The sequence below is a fragment of the Monodon monoceros genome, unplaced genomic scaffold (genome assembly GCF_005190385.1).
Source record: "Monodon monoceros isolate NGI ecotype Baffin Bay Population unplaced genomic scaffold, NGI_Narwhal_1 Super_Scaffold_20, whole genome shotgun sequence".
Lineage (NCBI taxonomy): Eukaryota > Metazoa > Chordata > Mammalia > Artiodactyla > Monodontidae > Monodon > Monodon monoceros.
The window spans coordinates 88054959-88067538 of record NW_021703777.1 but is presented as its reverse complement, the minus strand read 5'-3'; the positions used below and the strand labels follow the sequence as shown (position 1 = coordinate 88067538).

The 12580-nt window shown below is 37.1% G+C and overlaps 2 pseudogenes; both read left to right on the top strand.

The window, feature by feature from the left end:
- LOC114902434 overlaps nucleotides 1-12580 on the top strand; it is a 150211-nt pseudogene that overhangs the window by 35129 nt on the left and 102502 nt on the right.
- On the top strand, nucleotides 7725-7841 carry LOC114903294 (annotated as a pseudogene).

The window sequence follows — 12580 nt, the reverse complement described above, 5'->3', positions numbered from 1 at the left end:
CCCATTATTTTGCTTAGTTATGTTGGGCAATGAAAATCTGTAATTTGTGTTTGATAAGAAAATAATGAAAATCAAATGAGTGTTTATAAAATTCTTGGGTTGATTTGTTTCTAGAATTAGGCCAGAATTCCAGGAGTTGGGGTATTTTGCTTATCACATGATGTCGCTGGGAAATAACAGATAAAGGCATGGTGCGCTTTGTAATTTTCATGCATCAGAGGCAGGTAAGAGTTAAAGGGTTTATTTAAGTCTTGCAAAGGGTGTTTCTTCTGGGCAACAGCAGTTGGAATATAGGGCACTTTTTGCATTTTAAGCACTGTTTGATCCCTTGTCCCATAGTTATGTAATAAGAGAACTTTATTATTACTATTTTTAAAAGGGAAACAGAAAAAAGGCCACTGGAAAAAAATGCTTGCCTCTAGGGGAAGAGCTTTCATAGTGCATTTTGTCCAGGAGCCATTGCCCCCTGCCCCAAAGTTCTGGAACAGGATGAATGTCCTTGTTACAGTACTGAGAGGCTAGATGATGCTGAAATGCATCTCCAGAAAAGAGAACCCCTGTAGTCATCAAGGAGGGCAGGGAGTCAAGGTGGGTTCCTAAAAGGACTATTTACTTTGAGATCTCTTCTTAGGAGAGAGTGTAGCCTGGAGTCGTAGGTACAAATACTGTTTATCAACAACAACAATGAAACACTGCCTCCCAGCAAGTCAGTTTTAAATGCCTCAACTCCCATAAACATCCAAGAAATTTTCTCAACAACACTGCCAAAGAGGAAGACCCAGGTTTATTATCATCTTCATTTTGCAGATAAGGAAACTGAGGCACAGAAAGGTTGAGTGAATTCTCTAAGGTCACAAAGGTAGCGAGGTGTAGAGATAAATTAACATAAAGAAAATATGAATTGAGAGACCATTGAGCGTAGTCAGAGCACAGTCTTGGATCAGTTACACCAGCTTACAATTTTAGGTTCACTACTTACCAGCTCTGTGATCTTAAACTCAAGGAAACCTCAGATTCTTCATGGCTAAAAGGGGTAGAATCAGAAGGCAGAAAGCATGTGATGGGGTTCAGGACAAGTTCTCGCTCTCCCAAAACATGGCACTTTGGAAACTGAAGGAGTTTGAGAAAGTGGCAGAAACAGGAAGGTCTCTCTGATCCTCAGCCCCTGAAACAGGTCATAAAACATTCATGTGAGAGGTGTTCTCCCTATACCTGGAGGAAAGGCGCATTCTTATCTCAGAAGACAGAGGGACATTGAGAAGAATCTGAATAAGCAGGCCTTGCTAAGTTTCCCCCAAGTTAGCACATACTCCTTGACCTATCATATTCCTCCACAACTGTCTACTCTTCATCAAACCCAGCATAAAAGTACTCAGGTTTAACTATTTTGTCTGGTCTTCATTTCCTTACGAAGTCTCCCATGTCATGTAAAACTTATATCACATCAATTTGCATGCTTTTCTCTTGTTAATCTGTCTTTGTCAGTTTAATTTTCAGGCCCAGCCAGGGACCCTTAGAGGGTCAAGGAAAATTTTTTACCCTACACATGTAAAGTGCTTAGCAAAGTGCCTACCCCCTGCTGAGGGCTTAATACATAATAGCTGTTATCATCATCATGATGCTTTTTCCAGTATACCATTCCGTCCTCCCAAATGGGGCTCAGATTAGCATAGTGACAATCAGAGGCTGAAGCCAGCCTAGATGAATGCAATGCTCTGATGGATGAAAAGAAGAGGAGAGGTTTTCTTTCAAAGGCGAGAAAAGTGTCTTTCAGTAGATGGAGGAATTCTGTGCATAAATGCCTGAATGCAAAGAGACTTAACTGAAAGATAAAAGAATAATTGCAGTAGAATAGCAGAGGCAAAAGCAGTTAAGACAAAAAGGACAAGTGTTAAACAGGACTACAGTAAATGAAGAGGGAGTCAGGAGTCTTTGTAGCTGAAGACATTATGATTATCAGAAAAAAAACAACACAAGTACAGCGTTGGAGCCCAGAAAGTCAAGTCCCAGAACCAGGATTAAATTTCCTTTCACTACTTATTCCTAGAAGAATTTATCACTTCCCTGAATTATTAAGTCAGTAATTAACTTATAATCATGTTCTGTTATACATTATATTTGTACAGTCCACGAGTACAACACTCAGGGCACGCTCATAAAAGTAACTTCTTAATTTTCCCCACTGTACCTTTACATTTACCTAGTGGGGGTACTTTTTCCCCTTCTCTTTAGAAGAAAACACAGGTGGGCTCTGTTTGTCTGGTGGCCTTAAGTCTTATTGTGTACTGGATATATTCTTTTTTAAATTGAAGTACAGTTAATTTACAATGTGTTAGTTTCTGGTGTACAGTGAAGTGATTCAGTTCTACATATATATATATACATACATTCTTTTTCATATTCTTTTCCATTACAGTTTACTACAAGATATTGAATATAGTTCCCTGTGCTCTACAGCAGGACCTTGTTGCTTATCTGTTGTACTGGATATTTTCTATGTGTCCATTGGGATCCACTCTCCACCTTTCCCTGCTCTTGGCCCTGGGAGAAGACCTATATGGATATGGCATTGTCCTTTGGCTTCAGTTTGGACTTGATCATCAGGAAGCATTAGCAGGAGATGGTAGAGTCTGGGTAGGAGGAGGGAGAAGACAAAGTATTTATTCTTCCTGTTCCCCCATCTACTGGGTTGCAGTGGGCTGGCTCTGCTAAAGAACTCCTCTCCTGCCAGGCAGCCCTCAGCAAGCCACTTCTCTCTGCAGGCTTTGGAAGCCTCTTCTGCCCCAGCACCTTCTGTGGTGCTGTTGACTTCCTGCTGCTGCAGGCCCGGAGGTTCTGCGCCATCCTTGTTGCTTTCCTCAGACCCTGCTCACACCATAGTAAAATGTCCCTGTATAAAACTCCTCAATTACCCAGTTTGAGTGCCATCTGTTTCCTGCTGGGACCCCAGCTGATACATATGGCCACTTCAGTTGCAACACATAGTCTCATTTTGGTATTTAGAATAATTAATCTATGAAATAGTTAAAACTCCAAATCGGATTTAAGGTTAAGTTCCTTTCTTAGCTCTATTGGAGGAGAGGGTGTGTTCATCTTCTTTTTTTCCCTGCTTCTCTGATTTCCGATTGTTCATCACAGCTTCTGACCTAGTTAAACCTGGTTGACCTGGTTGAAGGCAAGGTAATGAAAAGGAAAGTTCTTAGGTTGGCTTCACAACGTCCGATTTTGACAGATATTTCGATGATTCTTTTTCTCATGGACACATCTGTGGCTTCCAGAGACCTCCCCAGTATCTGAGTACCGGGCAGTATCTGAGTACCACAAATGCATATCTCCCCCAGCCCATCACTTTCTCTATTCAGCCTCAGCTCCCATCTGTTGAGGAAAAGTCTGTTTTATAGAAGCATTTAGCTGCATTAAAGATGTTTGTTTTCAGGTTTTTTCCGTTTCTTAAGATAATTTTAATAACACATTTTTCCTCAAAAACCATTCTGCTTTATTTTCTGTTTACTCCAAGATTTAGTTAGAATTTTAAATAAAATCCAAATGGATAGATTGGCTTATTCTTTGGTTGTTAAAAATCTTCCTCCCTTCCTCCCTCTCTCCTTCCTTCCCTCCCTCCCTTCCTTCCTTCTTTTCTTCTTCAGTTTAATTGTTAGAGAATGTAGCCTGCATGTGTTCTAATACTTGTGAATACTTCAAGCGTGTTTGAAAATAATTTTCTATTGCTGATTACCAATCTTTGTTTCTCTCGTTCATGTGTGTGTTTCATATGTATATATACACACACATACATATTTACCTATATGTGTAAAGTCATACATAGACTTCTGTCCATAAGAGAATAAGCTTATAAACTATATTAACCAAATTCTTTCTTTCTTTTTCAATTTCTGAGAGAGTTTCTCACTGTCTTAATTAAGTTTTCAGTATATCCCAGCATTTGTAGCAGATTTTTTTCTTGTATATTTCAAAACTCTGTTGTTAGATGCACAAAAGTTCATGATTACTCTATAGTTTTGGTGGGCTATAAGCTTTACTAATATGAGCTTACTATTCTTTGTCTTATTTGATGCTTTTTCCTTGTATTCATTTTTATATCATATTAATATTACTAAATCTACTTTATTTTTTATCAGTACTTACATGTAAATATTTTTTTCCTCTTAATCTTTACCTTTGGTGAAACAGGACTGTTTAATGGATTTAAAATTTTTATGGTTACCAATATGGTTCAACTTTTTTCTGCCATTTTATTATTTTATATCTTCTAATGTGATAGTTTCCTTTTGCTTTGTCCTCCCTCTCTTCTGTCCGTTTCCCCTTCTCATTGTATGTTTCTTTACTCTTTTTCCCATCTCCTGCAGTGTTTTCCAGTGGAGGTGCCAGTGGCAGTTGTTCTGGCCATTCCTTGGTGTGTGTGGCTGCTCTGTACTTAGCAGGACCTCTTATTGGCCCTGTCACTAAATAGCAGCAGCATCCCAGTCACTGGCACAGTCAAAAGCACATGTGCATGTTTCCACATGCCTCCTTCCGTGGCATGCCCTCCTACCTGCAAACAGGTGCTGACTAGTTTGGGACCTAGGTCTACCATTTCCTTCTCTTTATTATCTTTATTTTTCTAACTTAACTTTTAGTTTTATCTTAGTAACATACGTGCATAGTTTAAAAACTCAGATAGTACTGTGAGAGTTATAATACCCAACAACAAAAAAGGTCTTTTATGTCACTCCTCTCTGCTTCTTATTTATTTTCCTCAAAGCCGATGCTTTTGAGTCTTTTCACTTTTTCTAGGATTTACTTTATGTTTCTAAAGAGCATGCATGTACAGCTATTATTTGATGTTCTAGTTGAAAATATAACATATTGACTTCCTATTATGTCAGATTAGTTTTTTTTTAGGCCTGCTTACAGTATCTGCTCACAAAGCAAACTTTCTCTTCTCCATTTTCTAATGTGAGTATTTGGGAATTAAACAAATTTTTGTTTAAATTATCATTTAGTTTTTGCATCACAGTTTTATGTAAATATTGTGTGCAAGTGAGCCTAACATCCTATGACTTTCTTTTCTTGTACGGTTTTTATTTTGGCCTGAGAGTTAATACTTTGTTGTTGTTGGCTTCCTATTCTGTGATTCTTTCACTAATTCACCCCCACACTGTCTGCCAGAAATGTAAATTACTTCTTGACATGTTCAAACACATCACATACTTCATCCGTTTCTTTTGTTTTTATTTTCTTGGAGACATCCTTCTGGAACCCTCCATCCTCCTGTGTTGTGATAGTGAAATGCGTTTCTACTTGGTATGGTGGTTTTTCTTATCACTTTTGGGGCCCTCATCCCTTCTGAATTAGCTTTAGGCACAGGGCACTGTTTCTAGATCAGGGAATCTTTGCTTTCCACAACCTCAAAGTTTCACATAGAATAGTTATGTCTAATATTCTTAATGAATGTTAGTTGCAAAAATATATAAATGTTTTCATTTGAAAGTACATCAGGTCACAATTTTTGAATGGCAATTACTTGAATTTTTAACTGTCTCCTGTTTTTTAAAAAAATTAATTTATTTTCAGCTGCGTTGGGTCTTTGCTGCTGCGCGCAGACGTTCTGTAGTTGCGGCGAGCGGGGGCTACTCTTCGTTGCCGTGCGTGGGCTTCTCATCGTGGTGGCTTCTCTAGTTGTGGAGCACGGGCTCTATGAGCGCGGACTTCAGTAGTTGTGGCACGTGGGCTCAGTAGTTGTGGCTTGCAGGCTCTGGAGCACAGGCCCAGTAGTTGTGGCTCACGGGCTTAGTTGCTCTGCGGCATGTGGGATCTTCCCGGACCAGGGCTAGAACCCATGTCCCCTGCACTGACAGGTGGATTCTTAACCACTGTGCCACGAGGGAAGTCCTATATTTCCTCTTTCAAGTAAAGAATTTGCAATCACTTACAAACACGGAGACACCTTTTCCACATTTCTGTGAAGCAATGACATAGCAAACATCAATATTCCTATTTTATGTTAAGCGTGCCACACAAAAAGCATTTTCCAAAGCACACACTGTTCCCATATGCCATTCTTGCTACTGGAGAAACAAAAATAAGTGAGTGACACCTGGACCCTGCCTTGACAGAGCTCAAAGTGCAAAGGAGGTAAAAGATGTTTTTAATGTTGACTCGACACCATGTGTTATTTGTCCAGTGTGTACACTGAGGAGGGTGTGATCGTGAAGAGTTAGAGAATGCTCTTGAGAAGAGGTTGTAAAGTAATGTCATTTTGGGGTTTTGAAGGAAAAGTATATATACACACATACACACGTCAGACACTTATTTAGTTTTTGCTTGACATGATTTTCTTTGTGCAGAGGACTGAGGTCTGTATAGATCTATGTCCTCACAAACGGCATTGTCATGGAAAAAGTGAAAGTGACATGACACCATTTGTAATGACGGCTTCTAAACCAGGTAGCCGAGGGCCCCGCAGACCCAATCATGCAGGTCCAGACACTGAATCTTCATCACAGGCAAGTTTGCAAATATGAGTTACAGTGCTTCCTACATGTGTACTCTGGCATCAAGAGCTGGCCACAGAAAGAAGAAAAAAGAGCAAATGGTCACTTTTTGTGTAAATTTTTAGTTAGTATTTATTGCATTGAGTCTAGAAGACTAGAAGACTAACACTTGCTGGACACCTACTATCTGCCACACGCCCTGTAGACACTTTGGCTTTGGCTCAGTTGATCTTTATGAGAACCCTACAAAGTGGATATTATCCTCTCACTTCATATACAGAGAAGACAAGTAGGGATGGAGCTGAAACTCCTTTATGCCAGCTTTAGAGCCTGTGCTCTTTCCATAATCCTTTGCAGCCTTGGAAGTTTTTGATATTTTGATTTGTAGGTAATGTCAATAGTTTACATTTTTTTGTGGGAATCCTTTCTGTGTCCTCATATGGTAAGAATTTCAGAGACAATTTTATTTTCTTCCAAATTACTAAAAAAGCAAAATACAGGAATTTATCATTTTTGCCAAAAATATTGCAACAACCTGCTAACTGGTCTTTGGGCTTCTAGTGCCTTCTTTCTGCAATTCACCCCCACCATTGCCACCGAATTACACGTTTGCTTTTCCCTTATCAGAGCCACTGTTATAAGTCCTACTCATCTTTCAGCACCTGCCTTAAAATGTTTTCTCGTGGGCAAGTCTACCTGCCTCCCAATGACGGAAGTAGCTCGTGAGTGCTTGCTTCTTGGTTCTCCCGTAGTGCTTTTACATGATTTTAATATAGCTCTTATCTTAATGTAGTCTAAGACTTTGTCTGATACCAACTAGACTGTGAGATCCTCAAAGGAAGGTAGATATTGCAGCTATTATTTGGGAAATTTGTAGAGGTGGAACGAAACATTAATTCACAAAGAAAGATTTCATTTTGTCCTAGACTCACCTAAGTTGTAAGTAATGCAGGAGTTTAAACTGTTGATGTCAGTAAGGGTAGGACTGGGGTATCATGTTTTGATAGTCACAGTTATTAGCTATATGATATTGGAAAGTTACTCAATCTTTATACTTTTGTTCTTATTAGTAATAGTAGTACATCTTCTAAGGGTTGTCACGGGGGAAGAATGAGATGGCCGATGTAAGTTTTTGATATAGGAGTGATAGAAAGCCAAGGCTCAGTAAATGGCCCTTATTATGAACAATGAAATGTATTATAAGATTTGTTTGTTCAAAAAACAATAGCAGGCTTTGTGCAGTGGCAGTATCGTAGCCAATGATGTTTATCCGAGGCACGATTATTGCTAATTGAAAACTTTTCCCAAAAAACAATAGCAAAAAACATTTATAATTTCTGTGTAGAGAATCAAAAATAAAACTGATATCCACATACTCACCATATTTCTAGGACCCCCTCTTCAGTACTTTCTCCTACCCCTTTTCCCAGAGGTACCCACTAAGATGAGTTTTGCATTTATTCATTCCTTGCTTTTCTTTATGATTTTATCATGGGAGACTATATAGCTGAACAATTTCTTGTTTAGCTTTACATGTTTTGGACATTGTATAAATGGAAATACATTTTGTGTAGTTTTTGCTTCTTCCCTCTCAATATTATATTTGGGAAATTTATGCACGGTGATACAGATGTGATTCATTCATTCTTACCCCTGTATAGTCTTTCATTGTATGACTATTCCATAGTTTATTCATTCATTCATTGATTTGTTGTCCTGACAAAGGAAATTTGGGCTGTTTCCAGTGATGGTTTTTGTTGCTGCTTTGCAGTCATGGTTATATATGTCTCCTGGTCTACATTTGTAGAAACAGGATATATGGTGGTATGTGAATTATGGGGTTTTGATATATGTGCTTCTTCAACTCTACTAGGTATTTCTGTATTGTTCTCCTACCAGCATTGTATAAACATTCTTGCTTTGCAACAATCTCTCTAATGCTTGATATTGCCCAACTTTTAAATTTGTGCCAACTGTGTGGTTGTAGAATAGTATCTCATTGTGGTTTTCATTTGCATTTCCCTGTTTTTTAATGATCTCCTATGTGTTTTTAAATGTTTACTAGCCATGTGTTTCTCATTCTGTGAAGGAACTATTCACATCTTTTGTCCACTTTTTTATAATCTTATTGGTCTTTTTAATTGAACTATCCAAATACAAATGTGGATCTGTCTTTGCAGTTCAGTCAGTATTTGCTTCATGTATACTGAATCTCTGTTATTAGGTGAATAAACATTTAGGATTGTAAATCCCCTGAATATATTGACCCCTTTTAATATTATTAAATGGCTTTCCTTATACCTGGTAATATTCTTGCTCTGAAATCTACCCTGGTATTAATATAGCTACTCCAGTTTTCTTTGATTAGTGTTACCATGGTATATCTTTTTAATCCTGTCACTTTTAACCTTCTTTTGTCTTTATATTTAAAGTGGGTTTCTTATAGGCAGTATATAGCTGAGTCTGGTGTTTTAACCGATCTGATAATCTCTGCCTTTCAATTGGGTTGTTTAGATTCATTCATCTTCAGTGATATTATTTATATGGTTAGGTTTAAATCTACCATCTTGCTATTTGTTATCTATTTGTTTCATCTGTCTTTATTCTCTTTCCCCTCTTTTTATCTCTTTTTCAGATTATTTTTTATAATTCCATTATATATTCTTTTGGCTTTTAGCTATAACTCTTTTAATAATTTTTTAGCTATAAGTCTTGTTTGTTTTCTAATGCATGCATTAACTAGATATCACAGTGTTTTACTATTGTTTGTGATTTAGTTTTTTCTGTTGACCACTATTATGCCTTCTTTACTTTTTAATTAATTAATTTTTTATTATTTTAGCCCTAGCATTTTTTTACATTTTATTTATTTATTTTAACATCTTTATTGGAGTATAATTGCTTTACAATGTTGTGTTAGCTTCTGCTGTATAACAAAGTGAATCAGCTATACGTATACATATATCCCCATGTCCCCTCCCTCTTGCGTCTCCCTCCCACCCTCCCTATCCCACCCCTCTAGGTGGTCACAAAGCACCGAACTGATCTCCCTGTGCTATGCAGCTGCTTCCCACTAGCTATGTGTTTCACATTTGGTAGTGTATATATGTCAGTGCTACTCTCTCACTTCGTCCCAGCTTACCTTTCCCCCTCCCCGTGTCCTCAAGTCCATTCTCTATGTCTGCGTCTTTATTCCTGTCCTGCCCCTAGGTTCATGAGAACCATTTCTTTTTTTTTTTAGATTTCATATATGTGTGTTAGCAGGCCCTAGCATTTAAGAAAAAAATTTTTTTGGCTTTGCCACACAGCACACGGGATCTTAGTTCCTGGACCAGGGATTGAATACATGCCCCTTGCAGTGGAAGTGTGAAGTCTTAACCACTGGACCACCAGGGAAGTCCCTATTATGCCATCTTTGCTTTTAAGCTATTCTGATGTTCCTTTTCAGATTTTTGAAAGAAAAAGCTAATGTTCTTTAGTTATTGAATTCTAATATTATTGGTCAGAGATTGCCATCTGTATTTCTCCAGCTTTTTGAAATTTACGGCGACTTTATTTATGGACCAATTTGTGCTCAGCTTTCATGATGTTTTTGTTTGAATGAAAACAACGTATATTTTTCAATTGTAGCATTCATTATTGTGCAATGTCATATATATCAATTAGGTCAAGTTTGTTAATAAATGCTATACTTATTCTCTCTTGTTTCAGCTGCTGAGAGAGATTTTAGTATCAAGGTTATTCTAACCATGTGAAATGAGTTGAGGAATTCTTTCTTTCTTATTTTTTGGAATAATTCATGAAAGAGTAGAGTTTATTGGTTTTGTTCTTTAAATGTTTGCTAGAACGTTGGTTGATTAAAACCCAAGGTGGAGTTTTGGGTTATGGAGGTGGATTTGTCAACTTTACATTTCAGTTGTGTCAATTTTGCTTCACATGTTTTGAAACCAGATTCTTAGATGCATACATATTTAAAACAGCATTGTTACTATGTGGTGACCCACCTTATCTCTAGTGCTTTTTTTGCCCTCCTTGAAGTCCTTTGCTTTTTTGGGGGGTGGATATCTTTCTCTATATTTTGACTTTCAATGTTTTTATATTCTTATGTCTTAGGTATGTTGGTTAACAGTATATCACTGAATTTAAAAAAATATATATAGTCTGACAATCTCTGTCTTCTATCTGGGGAGTATAGCCCATTGACATATTGTTATAAGTGATTATATATCTTGTCATACCATCTTATTTTATGCTTTTATTTTTCTTATTTCTTTGTTTACTTTTTATTATTTTCCTGCCCTCTTTTAAATGTATTTAGTTTTCCTCATTTAGCATAATGGTTAAGAGCATGGGCTCTGGAATTCAACTGTCTGAGATAGAATCTCAGCTTTAGTACAAACTGATCTAGGCAAATTAATTTAACCTCTTCATTTCTCAGTTTCCTTACCCAAAAATGGGGATAATAATTGCAGTTACTCATAATATTGTTGCACAGCATCAATATAAAATGCTTAGAACAGAGCCTGGCACAGACTTGCTATATATATGTTGGACTTGTCTTTAAAAAGAAATTACATTTTTTTCTTTAAGTGCTTACCCTAGAAATTTTAACCTGAGTATAAAATATAACAAAGTAAAATGTTAATCAATATCGTTAGTCCCCTTCTAGACAGTATATGAATCTGAGAACACTTTAACTCTGATTTCTTACCTTGGTGCTTATATATATATATATATATATATATATATTTTTTTTTTTTTTTTGGGGTGGGCAGCATTTTAGTTCTATCTAGTTATTCTTTTTAATTCTCACAAAACAGACATTTTATTGGTTTATACTTTAATAGCTTGTTTAGATTATCCACATATTTAATGTCTATTTTCTATGCCATCTTTTCTAATGTTTAATATAATTTCTTAAGTTCATCTTCATGCTAACTAAAGTTAATATAGCAAACTAATTTAAAGAGTCAAAACAAGACTTTCAGAAACCATCAATCCCTTGTTCTCTTCCATGTTTCTCTCTCTAGAGGAAATCCCTTTTAATTCTTTTGGTTAATCCTTTTGGCATTGACTTCTATATCTTAAATATCATGCTTATATTACTAGTTTTTGTGTTTTTTTTTCCTGTTGTAGGCATAATCTATTGACTTCTCCCTGTGAAAGATGAAGATTTACCCATTTGTCCACTTTTTCTCCCTCTCCCTTCCCACTTTCACCACCCCCCCGTGCACAATTAGAATGGGAATAATTGCTAAGTTGTTACAAAGTTTCAGTTTTGCACAATGAAAAGAGTTCTGGAGATAGATGGTGATGATCGCCCAACAATGTGAATGCACTTAATGCCACATAACTGTGCCCTTAAACATGGTTGAGGTGGTAAGCTTTGTGTGATGTGTATTTTACCCCAATTAGAAATATTCTTGTCAGCTAGAGGGTATACTGAAATGTGTGTAGATTAAACGAAGAAGCGTGTGTGGGATAAAGATGAAACAAGGTTGGCGAAAGTTGGAAACTGCGGAAGGTGAACCAGGGGTACGTGGAGCTTCACTGTAGTATTGTGCATGTTGACAATTCTCTAGTAAATTTTTAAAATTTGAAAAAAATCAAACTAAATATTCTAGTAGTATAATATTCTTGAAGAAATATTTCCCATAGCTATGGGAAATAGGCTGGTTTCCCATGGACTGGTTACTCCTTGGGTTTGCTGCACAGCTACATCATTCCACAGACTTCTTCTGCTAGATTCCTCATTTCCTGGATCCTGGATCTTTCTCTTTCTTGTTTTACATCATTGTTTTGGAGAAATTTATCCTCTAGTAACATCCAATGAGAGGAAAAAGTTTTCCCAGTATCCTGTGAGAGCTCGTATGTCTGCTAAAATCTTTTTCCATTCTCACACTTAATTAATAGTTTGAGAGCTGAGTTGTGGTTACAAATATCAAGGAGTAATTTCTCTCCCACAGGCTAACTGCTTTGTTGTCTCTTTCTTAGGCAGAGCTTGTTGTTTATTCTGGCACTGTATGTGAAGTCCTTGCATCATCAGACTTATGTGAGCATCTTACCACAGGCTTCCCATTTTGGTG